This window comes from Panthera pardus, unplaced genomic scaffold (assembly GCF_024362965.1).
Source record: "Panthera pardus isolate Hobbes unplaced genomic scaffold, ASM2436296v1 HiC_scaffold_7, whole genome shotgun sequence".
Taxonomy (NCBI): Eukaryota; Metazoa; Chordata; class Mammalia; order Carnivora; family Felidae; genus Panthera; species Panthera pardus.
The window spans coordinates 19378975-19399183 of record NW_026527002.1 but is presented as its reverse complement, the minus strand read 5'-3'; the positions used below and the strand labels follow the sequence as shown (position 1 = coordinate 19399183).

Genomic DNA, 20209 nt, shown 5'->3' with positions numbered 1-20209 from the left:
TCTGACTTGAGTGTTCTATGTACTATACCACTGCCCTCATAAACATACTTGCACAAATAAGTCAGGGGAGAAACTCCAAATGCACAACGATGTCTACTTGGAAGGAAGGAATGCCTGTCTTCCATCATGTCCTTCATGACCCTTATATAAGAAAATTGGCCCTGCCATCCATAATGCCCCAGGCTCTGTATGGAATCCCCATACTCATGACACATTACTGAACACATTCAAGGATAGATCTGTCTCTTCTGATTAGACTACGCACTCCATGCAGGATATGTCCATATTTCTTTAGGTTTTGGCACATAGCAGATGCTCAATAAATAAATCATGGCAGTAGCTAACACTTATTGAGGGCTTCACATGTGCTTTACACTGTTTTAATTAAGTATTTTTACTTAATTCATTTATTCTTCACAAAAGACCCATGTGAATCTATACCCTGCTTGATTTTACAAACAGGGAAACTGAGTCATAGAAGAGCAAAAAACTGCCCCAGATGATACAAGGATGTAGTGTTACTGCAGAGTCCCCGCAGGCTTTCTTGGGCATAGTGAAGTACATTTTGTATTAGACACTTCTGCATGAGAATCTTCTAGAATTCCATTATAGTCCTTGTTGATGTGTGAACCAAAGAACTAAATCTCCTACTGGTGGATTGAATACAAGCAAATCAGGCTTGTTGAGAAAGGTGAATCTGGAGAACTGATGGGCTCAGATTGGCAGAGGAAAGATAAGGGAACCTAAGAGAAACTGGCAAAAACAAAGTATAGGTAAGACTGAATTTGGCTACCAGATATAGAGTAATGTGAAATCCTTCCCCTAATCACACCACTGCAGCAGCAGATACTCAAAATAACCTGGAAGCTAAATATGAACATGTCTAAAAGCTTGTTGATCCACTCGGTGGGCAATTTACTGAGGAACGCTTGCACTCAAAGGTAGCTCAATTCTTCCTTGGCATGCCGTCCATGTACTGACTTCATGCTGCAGCTTCTCCGTATCTGAACAGCCAGGCTGAACTCTATCCATGCTGTTTGGACAAGTCCCAGGATTCTCCCTGCTCACAGAATCAGGAGTGCTCTTTTGAGACCCAGATTTATTCTGCTTTATCCTTTTCTTTCCCCAAATTTCTTGTATTGGTTTCATATTTCTGATGTGTAAAATAATGGTACACAACAGTACCTACCTTTATTAATGAGTCATGGGCTAAGCTGCTATAACAAAGAGACCCCCTAAAAGACAGTGGCTTTAGCATGATAATGTTTCCTTCTCTCATTTAGCAGGCTAGAAGTAGCAAGGAGTCTAGGCTGGATAGAAGCTCTGCTCTACAAGGTCATTCCAGAGAAGCAGGTTTCTGCTCTCTTGCTGCTTTACCATCAACATGAATGTTGTCTTCATTTAATCAACTATAACTATGTCATGGGTCAGCCCACTGGACGTGGGAGAAGAGGAAGTAGACAGAAAAGAGTTTCCTTATGGGGTGCCTGGGTGGCTCAGTTGGTTAAGCATCTGACTTCAGCTCAGGTCATGATCTCACGGTTCGTGAGTTCGAGCCCTGCATCGGTCTCTGCACTAACAGCTCAGAGCCTGAAGCCTGCTCCAGTTTCTGTGTCTCCCCCTCTCTCTGCCCCTCCCATGCTCACACTCTGTCTCTCTCTGTCTCAAAAATAAATAAACATTAAAAAAATTTAAATAAAAAAAAGAGAGTTTCTTGTTGAAGGATGTGACCAGGAAGTTGTTCATATCACTTCCTCTTATAACCCATTGGCTGAAATTTAGTCACTTGGCCAGACCTAGCAGCAAGGGAGGCTGGGACATATTTTTTTGAAGCTGGGCATCCATGTGCCTAGATAATACTTGGGGTGGGAAAATTATTACTTAGTGAAAGAGGGAAGAGTGGGTACCAGGCAACAATGAGCGGTATTTCCTATGCTAATCTAGAAAGTTGTTTTAAGGATTAATCGAGCTAATATATTTAAAGTACTTAATGTAGTGCCTGGTATAAAGTAAATGTTTTCAATGTTTGTATTAATCTAATAGTTGTTATTAACATTGAGTGACTACTATGTACCTGACATTTATATTAATACTCAGAACAACCTTGTACAGCTAACATTATTATCCTGATTTTACAGGGTGCGCGCACACACACACACACACACATTCAGACCCATTTCTATCTGGCTGTAAAGCTTATGCTTTTTCTAATAGAACATGTTGTCCTCACTCTGTCATTAATTTCACCTTCTCTGCTAACTCCCACCTAGAAGTGGTTCCTTGGTAATTATTTCTATCTGAGAGAGGTCATCTTAGACAGAAATGAGAAAAGTGGTTGGAAAAGCAAGGAAAGAGCAGTTGTTAGGTTAGAAGGTTGAAAATTTAGGTTTTATCTGACGGGCAAAATGTAGCCAAGGGACGTTCTTGCATGAAGAAGTGATCAAATGAAAGAGGTTTTAAGACTAAGTATTTCACCAGTTAGATATTGGTCTAAAAGGAAGTTAGAATAGCTAACTTGTCATAAGCTAGGCATCAAAGTCTGGGAAGGCAAGGGAAAAGACTGTGAGAATGGAAAAAGAAATTCAACCGTTTGGTTGAGTCTGAGAGACATTATGAAAAAATCTGGGAAGACTTTATTAGGGAATTATTTTGAGGTATGTGGGAAACATTTTCAATTTTATTGCAACACCATTATCTGTAACATAACTTTTTGGAGACTGAACCCTTGCGACTCTTTGCAAACTTAACTCATGCTATAATTCCTCAAAGAGCATCACTTTCTGAGATCTCCGTAATGTGAATTTAAGGAACTGGGGAAATACTGGTACAATTGGCAGTAAAAAGTGGTGGGAAGGAATGCTGTTTGGGGGGTAAAACAATATTTTGTGTTTTCCACATGCTAGGTTCCATACATTGGCAGACAGCACTCAGTCCAAATGTGACACAGGTGCAAAAAGGGATGCAGTGTATAGGTTTGGAGTGAATGAATGCAGACACCCAAACCTATCGAATCATCTTCGAAGAAAAGACTTGGAAACTGAATATCCTGGCCAGCTTCGGTTAGGTGATATGAAGATGAAGAGAAACCAGTAATGGAAAAAGAGCCAGAGTAATCAGAGAAAGACAGCCTGGTGAAAGAAGATTGGATTTCGAGTCAAGCCTGACTCTGCCCTTTCCTAACTGTTTGACTCCAGACTGTCAGTAGAAAGTTTCCTCCCAAGTACAAGGGGGCTGGACACGGAAAACTCTAAGTTCTTTTAGAGTGTGAAGATTTGATGTTCCCAGTTAGAAAGTGTGGGAAAGTTTCAAGAGCAAAATGTGGGTTAAAATGATCAAAAACGGGGCATTCTCCCCATCCCCTGCCCCCAACCATCACTTTGCCACCACTCTTGAAAACAGTAGTACCACAAAAGAAACATCAATGAGCAGTCAGTAAAAGTAACTGCATAGTTACTGTTAGATGCTCCATCAGAATTTCATGAAAGAATTGTTCAATTTTATGGTCTGACAAATTTTACTTCTGTCATTTCCTTCCCAAGTTTCAAATGCATAAGTCACAGATTGGCAGCCATGATATTCCAAACGCAAAAATAAATAGGGAAACCATGTTTTTTACATACAGGTATTGTCCACTTGGAGACGTAGCAGAAAGTCATAGGTGTGAGACACTTTGATAAGATAATACCTTTGGGGACTTAAAATAATATCTTTTGATTATAGAGGATTTTGTTTTCATATGAATGGATTTGATTTTGCTGGGCTATCTCTATTTGCAGGAGTTTTCTAGATCTCAGTGCCGTGTTCCTCCCCCTCCTTTTTCAAAATGAAATTCAAGGGCTTAGTGTGTAAACATGATATTGAATCTACCTACTGCCAAACCCCAGGGCTCTAACATTAATTCAATACCCTCACCAAAGGAAAGAAATTCAAACCTAGCTAGCATTAGTGTTTGATGGAAAAATACGATTTTTGTCAGCTGAATGAAAAAAAAAATCTTGTTAGCGACCAGTTTAACAATGTATTAATAGAATTTTTATGAGTTATTTTTTATTAATCTTTTATGGGAAGATAATTTTTAAAATTTCATTACTTTCTTATTGGGAAAGAAAACATTTGACTTCGGTTTCTCTGTTTAGTGAAAGGGTCTTGTTGATTAAAACAAACATTTCCCTCAAATTTATAGATATTAAGTGGTTTTATTTATTTTTTAGGAGAAAAGAATCCTTTTTGTGTGATAGTAAAAATTAAACCTAACAAATCTATCTATCTATCTATCTATCTATCATCTACCTATCAGAGACAGAGAGAGCATACAAAAGTATGAGCAGGGGAGAGGTAGTGAGGGGCAGAGGGAGATAAAGAGAATCATAAGCAGGCTCCACACTTAGTGTGGAACCTGATGTGGAGCTTTAGGTGGGGCTTGGTCCCACGACACTGGGATCATGACCTGAGCCAAAGTTAAGAGTCAGACACTCAAATGACTGAGCCACCCAGGCACCCCTAACAAATCCTTCTTTTTTTTTTTTAACGTTTATTTATTTTTGAGACAGGGAGAGACAGAGCATGAACTGGGGAGGCTCAGAGAGAGGGAGACACAGAATCTGAAACAGGCTCCAGGCTCTGAGCTGTCAGCACAGAGCCCGACGCGCGGCTCGAACTCACGGACCGCGAGATCATGACCTGAGCGGAAGTCGGCCGCTTAACCGACTGAGCCACCCAGGCGCCCCAACAAATCCTTCTTTAAAAGATAATTTAAAAAGTATAACCATATGTACTGGAATCTATATGAAAATATTACTTGTTTGAGTTATGACTATATGCTTTGGGGTCAGAGGGTCAGAGTCCAGAGTGCTAACCATTACACTATGGAACCTGGGGTCAGAGTCAAATCCTGACCCTATAACTTTTAAGTTGAGCGACATTGGGAAAGTTACTTAAATTCTCACGGCCTCATTTTCCTTACATATAAAATAAAGATGATACTAATGTCTGTCTCACTGATTTGGTTTGAGGATTAAGTTAAAGAATACACGTATGCAATTGGGACATAAAAAACACAACAATGCTCATGCTCTTCTCATGACTATTGTTATTATCTTAAGTATGCAGAAGCTTAATTAGGAAAATTATAAAACCCAGAGAGTCAACGTTCACAGTAACCTCTTCACGCTAAACTCAACATACACTGGGCAGAATAGTTTTTCTTTTTCTGATCAACTATTTGGTATGGTCACAAATGAGTGAATGTTTCACATTTAGATTTCTTGTTATATTTGTTATTATACTTTTGTATAATGTATAATTTCTAGAGAATATTTCAAAAGATGCTATCATATATCGGTGAGAGAGAGAGCATGGGTAGTTGCCAAATTGGTTGGAAAATGTTTTAATGAGAAAAATGTTTAAGAATATTTACCTGTTCTTCTGTTTGTATATCTATTTATGCCTAGCCTCATTCTAAAAATGATGTATGGTAGTAATTAGGAGATTAAAATTTCGCTAGTTAAACTTAATAACTGATGGAAATAGAAATAAGACATTAAACAAAAAAAGAATGGGATATGGAAAATATGTCTGAAATACAAATATGAAGAGTTCTAATTCACTTAGGATAAGATATATTGGATTACTCTATGGAAAAGTAAAACGTAACACAAACTGAAGAAGTCTATCTTAACAAAGTTCTCTTAGCTTTGTGGCTATAAAGTTTAATTTGGAACAAGATACAATTTTCCGGGACACCAAAGAAATTCAGCATCACATCAAAATACTGCACTATAAAAGGTACAACAGCAAAGACTCAGGTGAGTGATATACCTGTGTGATAAATGCTTGTGAAAGACACGTTTTCTTTACCAAATTAATAAAAACAGAATCGAATAAGAAGGAGAGCTTAACTGTATACTTATTAAAGATTCATGTCATTTTTTTATTTTATTTTATTTTATTTTATTTTATTTTATTTTATTTTATTAAAAAAATTTTTTTTTAATGTTTATTTATTTTTTGAGACAGAGAGAGACAGAGCATGAACAGGGGAGGGGCAGAGAGAGAGGGAGACACAGAATCTGAAACAGGCTCCAGGCTCTGAGCTGACGCGGGGCTCGAACTCATGGACTGTGAGATCATGACCTGAGCCGAAGTCGGATGCTTAACCGACCAAGCCACCCAGGCGCCCCAAGATTCATGTCATTTTTAAGAATAGAGGGTACTATGTTTAAAAAAACAACAACAAGAATTAGTGATCTTATTTGCCCTAAAAATGCTTGTTAGATTCTTGGCATATCCACATAATGTATGTGCTTTTGTGGAACACACTGTTGTAACTTTGAGGGAATGCCAAGACTAAAAAGTTCTAATCTATTCCAGACTTGTTGGAAACAACAAAAGAGCAACAAGCAATTACAAAAGTGTGGTAAGTGCCACAAAACTAACGTACAGAGTGCTGTCACATATGTGCGCGCGTGCACACACACACACACACACACACACCCACACACATACAAGTGCATATATGTACAGATAAATTATATTGGTTCTGAATCTTGTTTCATTTGTGAATTTGAAAGTAAGGCAGTGGGATTTCACCTCTCGACACTTTCATCCAATTACTGGCCTATGTTTGGCAGTTCATATTAGCAGAATAATTGGTGAGGAACATCTTTTTTTTTTTTTTTTTTTAATTTTTTTTTTCAACGTTTTTTATTTATTTTTGGGACAGAGAGAGACAGAGCATGAACGGGGGAGGGGCAGAGAGAGAGGGAGACACAGAATCGGAAACAGGCTCCAGGCTCCGAGCCATCAGCCCAGAGCCTGACGCGGGGCTCGAACTCACGGACCGCGAGATCGTGACCTGGCTGAAGTCGGACGCTTAACCGACTGCGCCACCCAGGCGCCCCGAGGAACATCTTTTTTAATACAAAGCTAAGCAGTGAATTTTTCATGCGGTGGTTACAGATGGATTTTCTTCCTGGTAAGATTTCCTAGGATTTCCTAAGATTTTCTACATGGATTTCACGGGACAGATTTCCCACTTTGGTTGAAAACACTGTTACTCAACCCAACCTATTTTGTTGTTATTCGTCATCACGAAGCTAGTATGTGATTGAGAACTAAATCAATGAAAGTGTTTATTAATTACTATAATATACCAAGCACTATCAAAACCACTCCTCTCCAAACTTTCTTCTGTGGTTGGTAAGCATTCTATACACACTATCTCCCCACTTTCTCCAGAGATGCACAATACACGTGAGAATATTAAATGCTTTAAGAAGTATTTATTTAAAAAAACTTGTTTAACTTGGGGTTTCCCAGGCTTAATAATGCAACAGCTTCCAAAGAATAGCTATTAACATGCTGTTGGACTCTGGATTTTTGTGGAATAGAATCTGGATACCCTTACCTAATAAATACCCTTACCTAATAAAAACAGTGTGAAAATAAGGGTTGCTGTAGTCCAAAATCAAATATAAATGACCTTGGAAAACATGCCATTCTGTAATATGGGCAACCTCTCCCTTCATGGTTATAATTAATCAAATTAAAGTGAGCATATTCTGTTATATCAGTTCTGCAGTTTTAGATCAGTGAGTGGTATCTGTGTTACCAGAAGGTAGAACCTTGTAAAGGCAATTTCTTTGAGGGATTTTGTAAAGGAGAAGGAATATCTTCTCTTATCCTCTGCCTATGTAGAAGGTGGTTCGTTTTGCTTGGTCCTAAGAGAACAATTTACTGTTCAAATAGGACACTGTTGAGACGGAGGGGAGCACCATTACTAATTACACATACCCAGGATTGCCCTACGCAGCCGTGGCCACACTTACTCTTTGTACATGCTGGCCATGCAGAGGACCTTTGCTTTTCTGCCTGCCTCAGGCAATTAAGAGGGTCAAAAGTGAGCGTGTTATTTCATTCCATACATTTATTAATAAAAAAAATTGAAGAATAAACTGTGAAAAGAGCAATTACAATTGCACACCCCTTCTCAGTTGACTAGTTTACAGTTTCCACAGAAAATTCCTTGGTCATGGTGACAACTATTTTAGATGGAAAATATAACGAGGCACAAAAACAGGGAGGTGAAAAGATGAACAACTAACGGAATAATAAAATAGAGGTTTTTAAGTTGATTTTAAAATGGCAAAGAGAGCCAGGAAACAAAGTCCCCAAGGGGTCCCAAGTTACAGGATTACTTGGGTTTTGCACATAAGGGATCACGAGTACAGACTGATGAAGTTGGAAGCTAGGCTTGAATTCCATTAGTCGTGTAGCTTTAGACAAATCATTCCTTCAAATCTCTGTTTTCTTCTCTGCAGAATAAAACATTTCATGATACATTACAGCGTGGCTGTGAGGATTGAATGAGGATTGTATGGAAATGCATTGAGAATCCTAAAGATTTTCCTCAATACTTGTAATTTTATCTAATATTTTACGCTGAGTAATTACAACACGCCTTTGAAAATTTCCTAACCTCCCTTCTACATTATCTGCTTTTATTAGGCAACAAGGAAATCCAGACTGACTATCTCACCAAGTTCTACATATCTGTTCCTGGTCACCCTCAGAGAGGGACTTTTTGGGGGGAGTTTTCTGTGCCTGGGGGCATGAAATAATTTCTTTAAATTAGGCTGTAACAGGGAAGCAAAACAAAGAGAATAGTTCCCTGGGCAGACATTAAACAGACAAATGGTTGTGTGTACAGAACAGTCACAATCTAGATGGCTGACGCCATGTTTTCATACCAGAGGGCGGCTCCATTCAGAGGACTCAGCATGGTCCAATTTCAAGACACTTACCCTCCAGACAACATTAACAGGCTCGTTCCTTGCCAAAACTTTATTGCTTGTTGTTCAGAGTAAACCAGGGACTGTCTTTAATGACTTTGCTCTAAATAGCTTGATAAACAGCATCAACAATAACTTAAAAAACAAAGAAGCTAGGACACTTTAATATGAGTTTAAATGAACTGATCTTAGACATATTGTTCCTTTCAGGTAACATATGTGTCTAATGGACATCGCGCTCCCGCTCTACAACTTGCCTGCTCACCACTCCACCCACCTCTTCCTCACCAAGACAAAGAAACTTTGCGTTTACTTCGTTTGTTGTATCATCTTTCACTTAATTTTTGCGATTTTCCAGATCCTGGTAGACATTTTATGTCTTATATTTTTTATCTTCCTGTTTGATGTGCATTTCTATGCGGGATGATACTGAGTGATGAGTGATGATGGCGGGTTATTTTACTTGAACTCTTTTCACGACTGCGGAAGGAGGGGAGAGCATACAGTGGCTGCAGCGCGGAACAAAAATAAAGGGCTCAAAAAATAGCTTTTGTTTGAGATGCTGGTAAATACTGAGACTTCCAAAGGGTAACGCCTATTTTTTTAAGTTTCAAGGTTACCATCCGCGAAAGTTCTGTGTGATAGACTGTTCAATCATCCAGCGTAAGTATCTAGAGCTAGTTCTTGAAAAATGTTTTATAAAATCTCTTTTTAGCTTCAGCTTTAGTTCTCTACTGGCTTCGGGTCCTGCCCCTGTAGCCTTATGGACAATGAATTTGTTTTTAAGCTCTTAGGATTATTTGTATATTCAAAGAAGACCTAAACAAGAAAATCTCAAAAGTAATTAAATTCTAATGATAGAATGCGAGATGTTGTGGAATGGAGATTTTTAAATAACTGGATTGTTTCAAATCACTTCATATCACTTAGGTAAGCACTTACTCTGCCTACATGTAGGCTGATGTCTCAGATTCCACAACCTAAACATATAACATAACAAATTTATGGTTAAGGTGTTGGCATTGTCCAATACTGGGATATGTATCAGGCTCTGAGCTTGAAGTTAGAGATTTAAAAATGAATGAGGCATAGTCTGTCTTTCATGGATCGAAATCTAATTAAATAGTAACTAGAGAGGGGAAGGCGACGAGCATTTAGTGAAGGTGTAGCTGGTGCTGGATTCTGCAATATGTCGTCTTGCAAAACACCAAAAATCACAATGTAGGTATGATATATATATGTGCTATCCTTAATCCCCTATTCAGATAAGATAGTTAAGACTCAGGGTGGTTCAATTATTCGTTTTGAGTTTTATAGCACAATTATACATGACTTAGGTTTAATTAAGGAAATCCACAGTCTTTAGGAAAAATTTTTTCCAGAGAGAAGAGTTGGGTTTTCAGAACATCTTTGAAGAAAATAAAAATACTGCTTACTGTCTTCAAAATTTTGAATCTACTTCCAGACATCAAAATGTTCTGTATGTAAATGCTTAAATGATTCCACTTATAATCAATAACCATGCTTAATTACTGTGGGGGGAAAAGAAAACTTGCTTTAACAAATCTGGATTTCTAATCCATATTTCCACAATCCTTGACAAATTAACAAATTTTCATCCCAAAAGGATTCACTTGTGGTCCTTTTGCATAGCAAATATAATATTGGATATGATAGTATTGAAAAGCAATTTTCTAAGTAACAGCCAATTAATTAGTAATGTCCAAATATTTAAAGTTATAAATCAAACTATTAACCTGTTAAGTAAAATATATGCTAGCTTTCTATGTTGGCAAATAGGACTTAATATAACAAATCAAATGTATGTGTGAAGTTACATTATTAATATAACTGAAAATTGGCAAAACATCAAAGATGACTGATTTATACTTGTGCTTGCTTACTTAAATGGTCTGTTGATGGGCTAGTAATACTTGGATGAGTGATCCCAAGAAAACATATAGAATTTATAAATTCTTATAAACTCAATGCACAAGATTTATTTTTTTCTCTGAGCGAAATCATTACATTGTTCTTTTTTATTTAAAAAAATTTTTTAACGTTTATTTTTGAGAAAGAGAGACAGACAAAGTGTGAGCACGGGAGAGGCAGAAAGAGAGGGAGACACAGAATCCGAAACAGCTCCAGGCTCTGAGCTGTCAGCACAGAGCCTGACGCAGGGTTCGAACTCACAAACCGCAAGATCATGACCCGATCCAAAGCTGGAAGCTCAACCGACTGAGCCACCCAGGCACCCCATATATTTTCTTTTTTACTAGAACATTGTAAAAGTATTAATTCATGCTATTTTTGCTAAAATTATGACATTTTCTCATGCAAGAGTTTATTGCATTCAAGCTATCAGAGAGGAAGGATTTGACAAGCTAATTAATTTGTCCTTTCCTTCGTCTAAATGTTTCTAACTTTTATTTTTATTTTATTTTATTTTATTTTTTATTTTTATATTTATTTTAATTTTATTCTCAAGTTAAGGTTTCTACCTTTTAAATCTTGCCCACACCCCAAATAAGGTCTGTCTCTAGCACCATTCAGAAACCAAATACAGAAAACTTCATGGAATTGGACACAGCCATCTTTTATTTTGTAGGCAGAAGACAAGCGATACGGAGATAGCCTGGCTGCATTAGTCACAGGAGGGGATGGTCAGAGCTGCAGTCAGTGGTGTGCTGGAACCAGCTGGTATGGGCGTGAGAAAGTCCATTCATGGCACCTTTCCCAATTCTATGGTCAGTGCCATCACTTTGGGAGTCTGAAACTTGTCACTGGTGGGAGTATTTATACCTTGGGAATCAGCACATGATACGAACCAGGTTCCCGCTATCCCCTTGAGTTAGTTGTTAAACATCTGAACAGCACTGGTTATGGGTTGCTCTGAGTGTTGGTTTGTGAGTGACAGTGGTGAGCATGTGACCTTTAATAAATTTATTTTGTGCATGGGTTTGTGATATTCTGAGCCCTCTGAAACACTCTTGCCCTTCTTGCCTCGGTCAAAGGGCAACACTGATTTTATTAGGTTATTCTTCTCTTTGAAGCTGTCATTTCCTGTAATCTTTTAAACCAAAAAAATAATTTTAGAGAGATTATGAGTTTTTCCCTCAAAGGAGACTATTCATTTTACCCATTTGATACTCATAACTAAATAAAGTTATGTGTTGGGCACCACACTGTGAAATAAATATCTTTACTTAGTTGAAATTGATATAATGTTCTTAAATCTGTTTCTTCTTTTTCATGGTTAGTAGAGAGATTTTATGTTACTGAGCATTGATCCAATTAGAGAAATGAAATATTCTGGGTAAAAATACCTAAAGAAGTGTGTGTGTGTGTGTGTGTGTGTGTGTGTGTGTTACTAACATGGCATTAACTGGTTAACTCTTAAAAAGATGGATTTTAAACTTGAAAAGATTCTTGATTAGTGAAAAGAAAGATATCAGTAAAAAGATAGAACATTGTAGGAAAAATAGGACTGGTCGGATTAACGTTGTTAAATTACGCTGATGTAGTATGCTAAAAAATGAAAAAGTTTACCATATAATTCTTGTTTTAGATAATATAAAAAAGACAAAATAGCAAGGTTGCCAGGAATCCAGCACGGTAATTAAGGACTGATACATAAAGCATAGAAGGAATTCGTGTAACTACCTAACACAAAGCAGATCTTCCAATGTAGAATTATTTCCATCTTGTTTTTTATATGATAAGTATGCTTAGACCAGAGCCCTGTCAACTCGTATAACATTCTCAACTATTCATCCATTTCCCTCCAAGGCAAATAGATTAGTAATTCATACCTGGGCTTCATGAAAATACTATCATAAAAATATCCTGACATGTGTTGACTATCAAAGCTAGGTACTGTATCATTTCCTCCTAGAATGAATTCAACTCAGTTGATTAAATGTGCTTAATATACTGTAGAGTTTACATTATAAATTAATTTAGTTCAAAATGCTTTTCTGTGTATATTTTTGTTTATAAAAGTAAGCTTGAATAAAATTATGCTTTATGTTTAAAAGTTGGATATGAAGTGAGTGTGTTCTTAGTTTTGAATTGGAGATTTGTTTTCATAGCTGAGCAGGAAGCTATTACTATGCTATGAGAAGCAAGGCAGCTTCTGAGGAGTATAGATGCTAAGAAATATAACAGAATATACATTTGTTCCTTGGTTTCCAGTGTAAGGGAATGCAAGGAGCTATTTAGCTATAAGGTTCTGATGCTTATTTACCCAACCTTACTTTCCAATGCTGATTTACTCAAATCTCTATCATCTCAGTCATTTTTGCTGTAAGTTACTTGGTCTAGTGACAAGGGCACTTCAAGAAGGACTTTACCATGGGCTTCAAGGCATTGAGTTCCGATCAGAGCTCCCCATATGACATCCCTTCCACTCACTGGCATGTCCACACATCTACCTGCTTTGTTGTATGGCAGCACCACATGGCTTAGTGTAAATCTCTGCTTGACGCTTGAGACGATCGTTGTGCAGGGCTCGGACCTGTTAGCTTTTTCAAAAAGAAGGACAGAGCACTAGAAGCCACCAGAGCGGGTGAAATGGGTAATGATTTGAAAAATTTCATTGCAAGCCCGCTTTAGCCCTAAACATACGATAGGGCTGAGAGAGAGGAGGGGCAAAATGCAGCTGCCTTGCGTGGAATAAAAAGAAAAGAGGTAGTGGAGAGGAGGCATAGGACCAGTGAATAGAAGAAGGAATCATAACATAGAACTGAAAGGAGGAATCATAAAATAGAACTGAAAATAAATCGTGGTTTATAGTTAATGACTATAACTATATGGTCTCTGCATGACTGCAGAGGTATCATTTAAAATTACAGAAAGTTCTTTAGACTTTTAGTCCTTATGAGAACTATGGACAACTAATTAGTGGGTAATCTCCTAGAACACTACTTTTTATATAGTCTAACTCCCACATATTTGTCAAAAATAAAATAAGAAAATGTGTCTATCCTGCTTATACCATTTATTAATTTTTTAAAAAAATGTTTATTCACTTATTGTGAGAGGGAGTGTAAGCAGGGGAGGGGCAGAGAGAGAGAGGGAGACACAGAATCTGAAGCAGGCTCCAGGCTCTGAGCGGTCAGCACAGAGCCTGATGCAGGGCTAGAACTCACAGACTGTGAGATCATGACCTGAGCCAAAGTCGGCTGCTTAACGAACTGAGACACCCAGGTGCCCCCATTTATTGATTTTATCTCCTGATGTATCCCAGATAAGAGAGGACTGGGTTATCTGCTCATGAGGTGCAGGTCTTTGTAGCTATTTTTGGTAGCTTCATTCTTCCAGCTCTGGGGACATGGGAGGCTGACTGTCACCTAACTCATTCTGTGGGATGGCCCCAGGCCAATGAGAGGCACATCCCCCGAGGGCTTCCTCCAATTCTTTGCCCTGTTCCTAGTTCTCCTTGCCCTCTTCCTCAAGGAGCCCAAATCCAGTGAAGGTCCAGTCTCTTTGACTCCATGGGGCAACAGCCACAGCTCCAGAGCTCTGTGTGGATTTGGGCCAGCCTTTGTTGAGACTGTATCACATTTCACTTCCCCTCTCTGCCTGATCTTACTTCACTTCCCCATTACATGACAATCCTAAAAAAACACACCCAAACTTCTGATTTGGTTAGATTTCTTGAGTTAAGGCTGGTGAAAATTTGGTCTTACCTGGTTTGATGAGTCCCGCTCACTGGGGCTGACCTTACCGGGCTAGTCACATGCATGGCTGCAGTGGGGCTCAATCCGTGAGCTCCTAACTTTAGAGCTTTTTTAAAAAAAATACACACTCATATATAATCATTGCTCCCAAAGTGGACTGTTATATCAGAGGGCTTTTGTCCAAGGCTGTGGCAAAACTAGCTCTTCTCCAAACTTTAGGTACATAGGTTGAGCTGTATTTTTCCAACCTTATTGGTGAATTTCACGTTGGCGGTCTTGATGTCCTTTCTTACCAGCAAACCTTAGTTAAGACCATGAGAACCCACTGTGAGGGAAGGTCTAGTAATATGGAAGCCCCAAAGAATAGGTGTTCCAGGTCTTAATCTTTTTCTTCTGGGATGTTCTTTTGGTGTTATTAAGATTTTCCCATTCCCCTCCCGCATTATCAAGTTGTAAATTCAAAGGAAGAGGTGGTCTCCACTAAGCCACAAATGATCCTGATACACTCTGTTCAAATCATCATGGCCAAGAGGTGACCACTCCAGAGGTGGAGGAAAAAACAAAGAAAATCTGCTCCAAGGTAGGTTTTTGTATTCATTTAAGCAAAGAACAAACTTGCAGCATCCTTCACAAAAAATAAAATAAAATAAATAAAAATAGTATATCGGGGCACCTGGGAGGTACCTCAGTTGAGCATCTGACTTTTGATTTTGGCTTAAGTTGTGATCCCAGGGTAGTGGGATCAAGCCCCACGTCCGGCTCCACACTCAGTGTGGAGCCTGCTTAGGATTCTCTCTCTCTCTCTCTCTCTTTCTCATCTTTCTCTCTCTCTCTGCCCCTTTCCTCCATTCATGCCCTCTCTCTCTAAAATAAAAATCAAAAGAAAAATAAATTTTAAAAGTAGTATATAAGCTTTCCTTTCTAACACATTTGCTACTATAGAGACAAAAGGCTAAATAAAAGTAGTAGTAATGATAAAACTTAAATTATTAATGATGAGAATTGTTCCACTTATCATATTTTATTGATTAGAAATTTAAAAAAATCTTGGGGCATCTGGGTGGCTCAGTCAGTTAAGCATCTGACTTTGGCTCAGGTCAAGATCTCAGGTTTGTGGGTTTGAGCCCCACATCGGGCTCTGTGCTGACAGTTCAGAACCTGGAGCCTGTTTTGGATTCTGTGTCTCCCTCTCTCTGTCCTTCTCCCACTTGTGCTCTGCCTCTCAAAAATAAATACATGTTTTTAAAAAATTTAAAAAAAATCTTTCTTTAGCAGCTCTAATGAGATGCTTATCAATTTTTCTTTTGCAAATAATATGCATATTGAGACATTCTTTTTTCCTGAGTCTAGTCCTCTATCTAAATGTATTCAGATTTTATGATCTATTTATTATATAAATAGTTTTCAGATTTTATGATTCTGGAATGTTCGTATATCTCTTCCCATCACCCATCTTTCATTCCTTAAACCACTTCTAATCTCCTGTCTTTGCCTCTGTCGGCTTGCTTTACACAGCTTCTTCCTAACACCATATAAGGTATTGGACATATATGCAAGATTTTTTCTTATTTTCTTTTATATATCCTAAGGTTTTAATGTAAAATCTCCACTCCTCTACCATATTATTTACCAGTTTTCAAACTTTAGTTTTCTCTTTTTGGAATTATCATCAGTAGAAGTAACTTGTAATTCTAGCAATTTGCCTATACTGGACCATGACTTCTTGTGAATGTCAAAAAAAAAAAAAAAAAAAAAGGAAAGAAATAAATGAATGTACATTGGTATTTCAAAAAGAGTGAAGTTTCAAACACATGCATGTTCTTTCTGTCCTGTGTGTGCTTATTGTTAATTTTGTGTGAAAGACTCTTTTCTATTCTGTGTACCTGGCAAAATAAAAACCTGCTTATATACAACTACTTCTTTGAAGCTTTCCTCCCACCCTTATATTTCCTTGACTCTCCTCATGAACTCTGCATTGTGTAGATGTAGATATTATGATGGCAGTTACCTCTTACATTACTTACTTATTTTTACTTGTCTTTGGGATTCTTGAAATAAAAATCTCTGTACTAGTCATCTTTATATTTCCAGTGCTTAGCCCAGTGCAGAGTATAAATAAGATGATCAGTGAATGATGGTGAGGTCTTGAATAAAGGTCTAATTAAGATGATCAATGAGGCTATTTCCTATTGCCTGGCAATTTTCAAGATGGGTCAAATTCTCGTGATAACAAAGGGCACATAAATGGGAAGAAGTCACTCCGAGTTAGTTGATGCTAAATATTCTTATTTTAAAAACACCACTCAAAATCATTTAGCTGATTGAAAAATAGAAGTTGTACTGTTATTAATAAACCAACATATTTGTGCTGCATTTATTATTGTAAACCCCTATTCAAAATTCTATCTACAGTAAACATTAATTTTGGAAAAGCTACCAGAAGAAAAATGGCAAATTATTGAATGGACAAAGTCTAAATACCCATCCCTCATACAGGACATTTTTCTTTTTTTCAGTTCATTCAGATTCAGCTTTATTGTGAATTAACCATCTATCAAGAATGAGCATCAAAAGAGTAGAAAAAGATAAAGGATGGCATTTAAAAAAGTTCCCTGGCAAGTGAGAGGGAGGGCATGAGGTTAAGAGCCCTGTTTAGGGAAGGAAAACTTGTCCAGGTCATGAATGCTGTTTTTGTCAATGATTCAAACACTGAAGGTGTTGGATTCAGGATTCAGATTCAGAATCAGAATGAAGCATTTCTGGAGCTCCTCTAGACATTTCCTAAGACGTTACATGCCCTCTCACGAGAGATAGTTGGTGTGTAGGATCGGTCCAGTCCACTGTGAGTCAGGAAGCCACGGGCTGCAGAAGAGGCCTTGGTGAAAGCTGCCAGGTAGGCCATGTAGTCGGGTGCTGGATCCTCATGCTCATTATAGTCAACCAGGAGGAGGTTGACATGATTCGGGATACGACTCTGAAGATAGCCGGGTTTCACCATGTGAAATTAGCTGCTGCTGTGGGAGACAGTTCATAACCATTTTACATCTTATAAAGTTGCACATTTTTCTGAATATATTCTGCAAACTGTACAGTGTCTCCAGTTTCTCCAACACATAAGAATAAGATTTTTTCACTCCTCTGAAACGTCTTGTCATGATCGTCTTTCATCTGGACAATACTGTTAGCGGCTACCTGGTCAGAGGCAACAAAGACATAGTTGGGGCCCTGGATGCTGCCTCCCTCGATAGCAGAGGGAGGCTGAGAGGACAGAGCGTGGGACTTGCCAGCATGTCGGTCTCACCGGTGAGAGACCAGACATTTTTTATGTTCAGGAATTGCCTAAGAGGAAATTACATTTATATTTTTACAGATGTTGATGCATTCCTGTACGCAGAAGTAATAGTTTTGTGTATATAATGGCTCTTGTCTGCTCAAGCTTAGCTATGTACCGTGCTTTGGTTGTCTTTCCTGCTCTTTCAAAGGGAGGATGGATCACAGCAGGAGAATTTGATGCTAAGAAACTGACAACACATGCTAGCCTTTCAATGAGATTCTGATCCCTTAAAAAAATAACGCTTGGCTTCTTCCTTATCACAATTCTCCATATGAGCTACGAATCACAAGATGCAATCCTACATTCCTCTTTAGTTTTGATGAGATAGTGTCATGTAATTCATGGCAAGATTCAGGAGATTCTTGCTTGGCTATTAAATTTATTCTAACTGAATGATAGTATTTTGTAATTGGAAACAAAGTTTATATCATTAAACTGACTTTCTTATTTGATAAATAAGCGACCAGAAATCTAAAACTGCTTAATGATTGAGACAGGACTGTAGAGAGGGAACCAAGGTCAGTGCTCTTTACACTACACCAAGTTGGCTTTATCATGTAAGCTTTTATCTCCTTATAAATACTGAAAAAGGCTATATTCTTTAGAAGCTAGTGTCTAAATTATCAATTATTCCTATAACGATCAGCATTACACTTTCCCTCCATGTACATAGAACAATGGCCACCTGAAGATGTCCATACTCTAATCCCTAGAATTTGTTACCTCACAAAAGGCAAAAGGATCTTTGCAGATGGAATTAAAGTTATAGACCTTAAGATACAGAGCTTATTGGGTGCCCCCAATATTATCACATGGGCCTTTAAAACTGTAAGAGGAGGGGAGAATAGTAAGTCAGAGAGAGGAGATAGAAGAAGAGGAAGGAGACATTTGAAGCCCCCCCAGAAGGGCACCATTGCTGGCTTTGAAGATGAAGGGAGACAGCCATGAGCCAAGGCATGCAGATAGTCTCCAGAAGCTTGTAAAGGCAAGGAAACAGATTCTCCCCTAAGGCCTCCTGAAAGAACACAGCCCTGCTGACATCTTTCACCTCATGAGACATGAAGCAAACAAACCAACCAAGCCCACAAACTTCTGGCCACCAAGTCTGTGGCAATTTGTTATTACAGCAATAGAAAATTAATACATTATTCTCCATTCCCTTCATCTCCTTCATTTCCACAATCTCCTTATAATCTTCATTACCACCATCATTACCACTATTGCCCCCTTTTATTGAGTGTCCCTTAAATGGGAGACCCTGGGCTTAGTGTTTCAAATTCATTGTCTCTGATCTTTACAACAATCTTAGCAGGTAGAAATCGTTAACTCTACTTGACGAATAAGATGACCAAGTCAAGCAATTCTCATAGGCCACAAAGATAAGAAATACAGGATCCTAGAGAGCTATCTTTGGATGAGAAATTATTTCAACCTTGTAGGTAGGCAAAAGCTAGGATCCTGTGTTATTTATGTCCAATATAATTTCTTTAGGAGAGAAAAAAACTAAAAAAATCTTTTAAATTGATAAAGTGATGAGTGGGCAAGTGATTGTCAGCAGGGTTTATCAGTAGAGAAAGATAGAATATGTTATTTATAGACAAGAAATTAAAGAATCATTTTAGCCATAGATATCCAAACAAATGAAGTATTTTGAGTGATCATACTGCCTTACGGTATACAGTGTAGTGAACACTCCATCTACAAGCCTAGAGATTATTAAGATCATCCTGTGTGATTTTGCAAGAAGCTTTTGCTGCTTAGACAGGGATTTTCCAATCTCTTCATTAACTCAACTAGACTTAAGTTCAAATTTGTTATTCACTGTTTATGATATCTGAATTAATTAGCTGAAAATATGTATCCTGGTCTTAGAGTGCTGAAATGATTAAACATATGCAGGAAATAGGTGGTTACCAGCTACCACTTGCTCATAGACTGCAGGAAGGCATGGGGGCTGTGCGAGTCTGGGCTACCACACTATGGCACCAGATGTCAGGTGCCAGTTGGAACCCAAGAATGTATGGCAGTGTTAGTGGAGCTTGGAAAGAGGATCTGGTGAGCATCCTAGAAATCAGGGAACCTATAAAAGGAAGAAAAGCAAAAGACAGGGGAAAAAAATGCTCATAGAAACAAAAAAAACACACACGCAAAGAGAGACAGAGAGAGAGAGATGGAGAAAGAGAGAGTGGTAGAGAAAAAAGAGAAAAACGACTGGAAATATTTAAAATAGAGGTGTCAGGAAAGGTACTTGTAACTTAAAAAAGATTTTTTTAAAGCAAGTTTGGTGTTCTAAGACACAGAGTTTAGGATGAGTTAAGTTAAAAACCAAAGAGATTTTAGGGTAGTTTTTTATGCCCTGCCTATTGTTTAAGCATTCAGTCCTTACCTCATGTAAAAATACCATA

The 20209-nt window shown here is 38.1% G+C and overlaps 1 pseudogene; it reads right to left on the bottom strand.

The window, feature by feature from the left end:
* Window positions 1-16421: 16421 nt before the first annotated feature.
* On the bottom strand, window positions 16422-18238 carry LOC109269524 (proteasome subunit beta type-2-like; annotated as a pseudogene).
* Between the last annotated feature and the right edge of the window lie 1971 nt (window positions 18239-20209).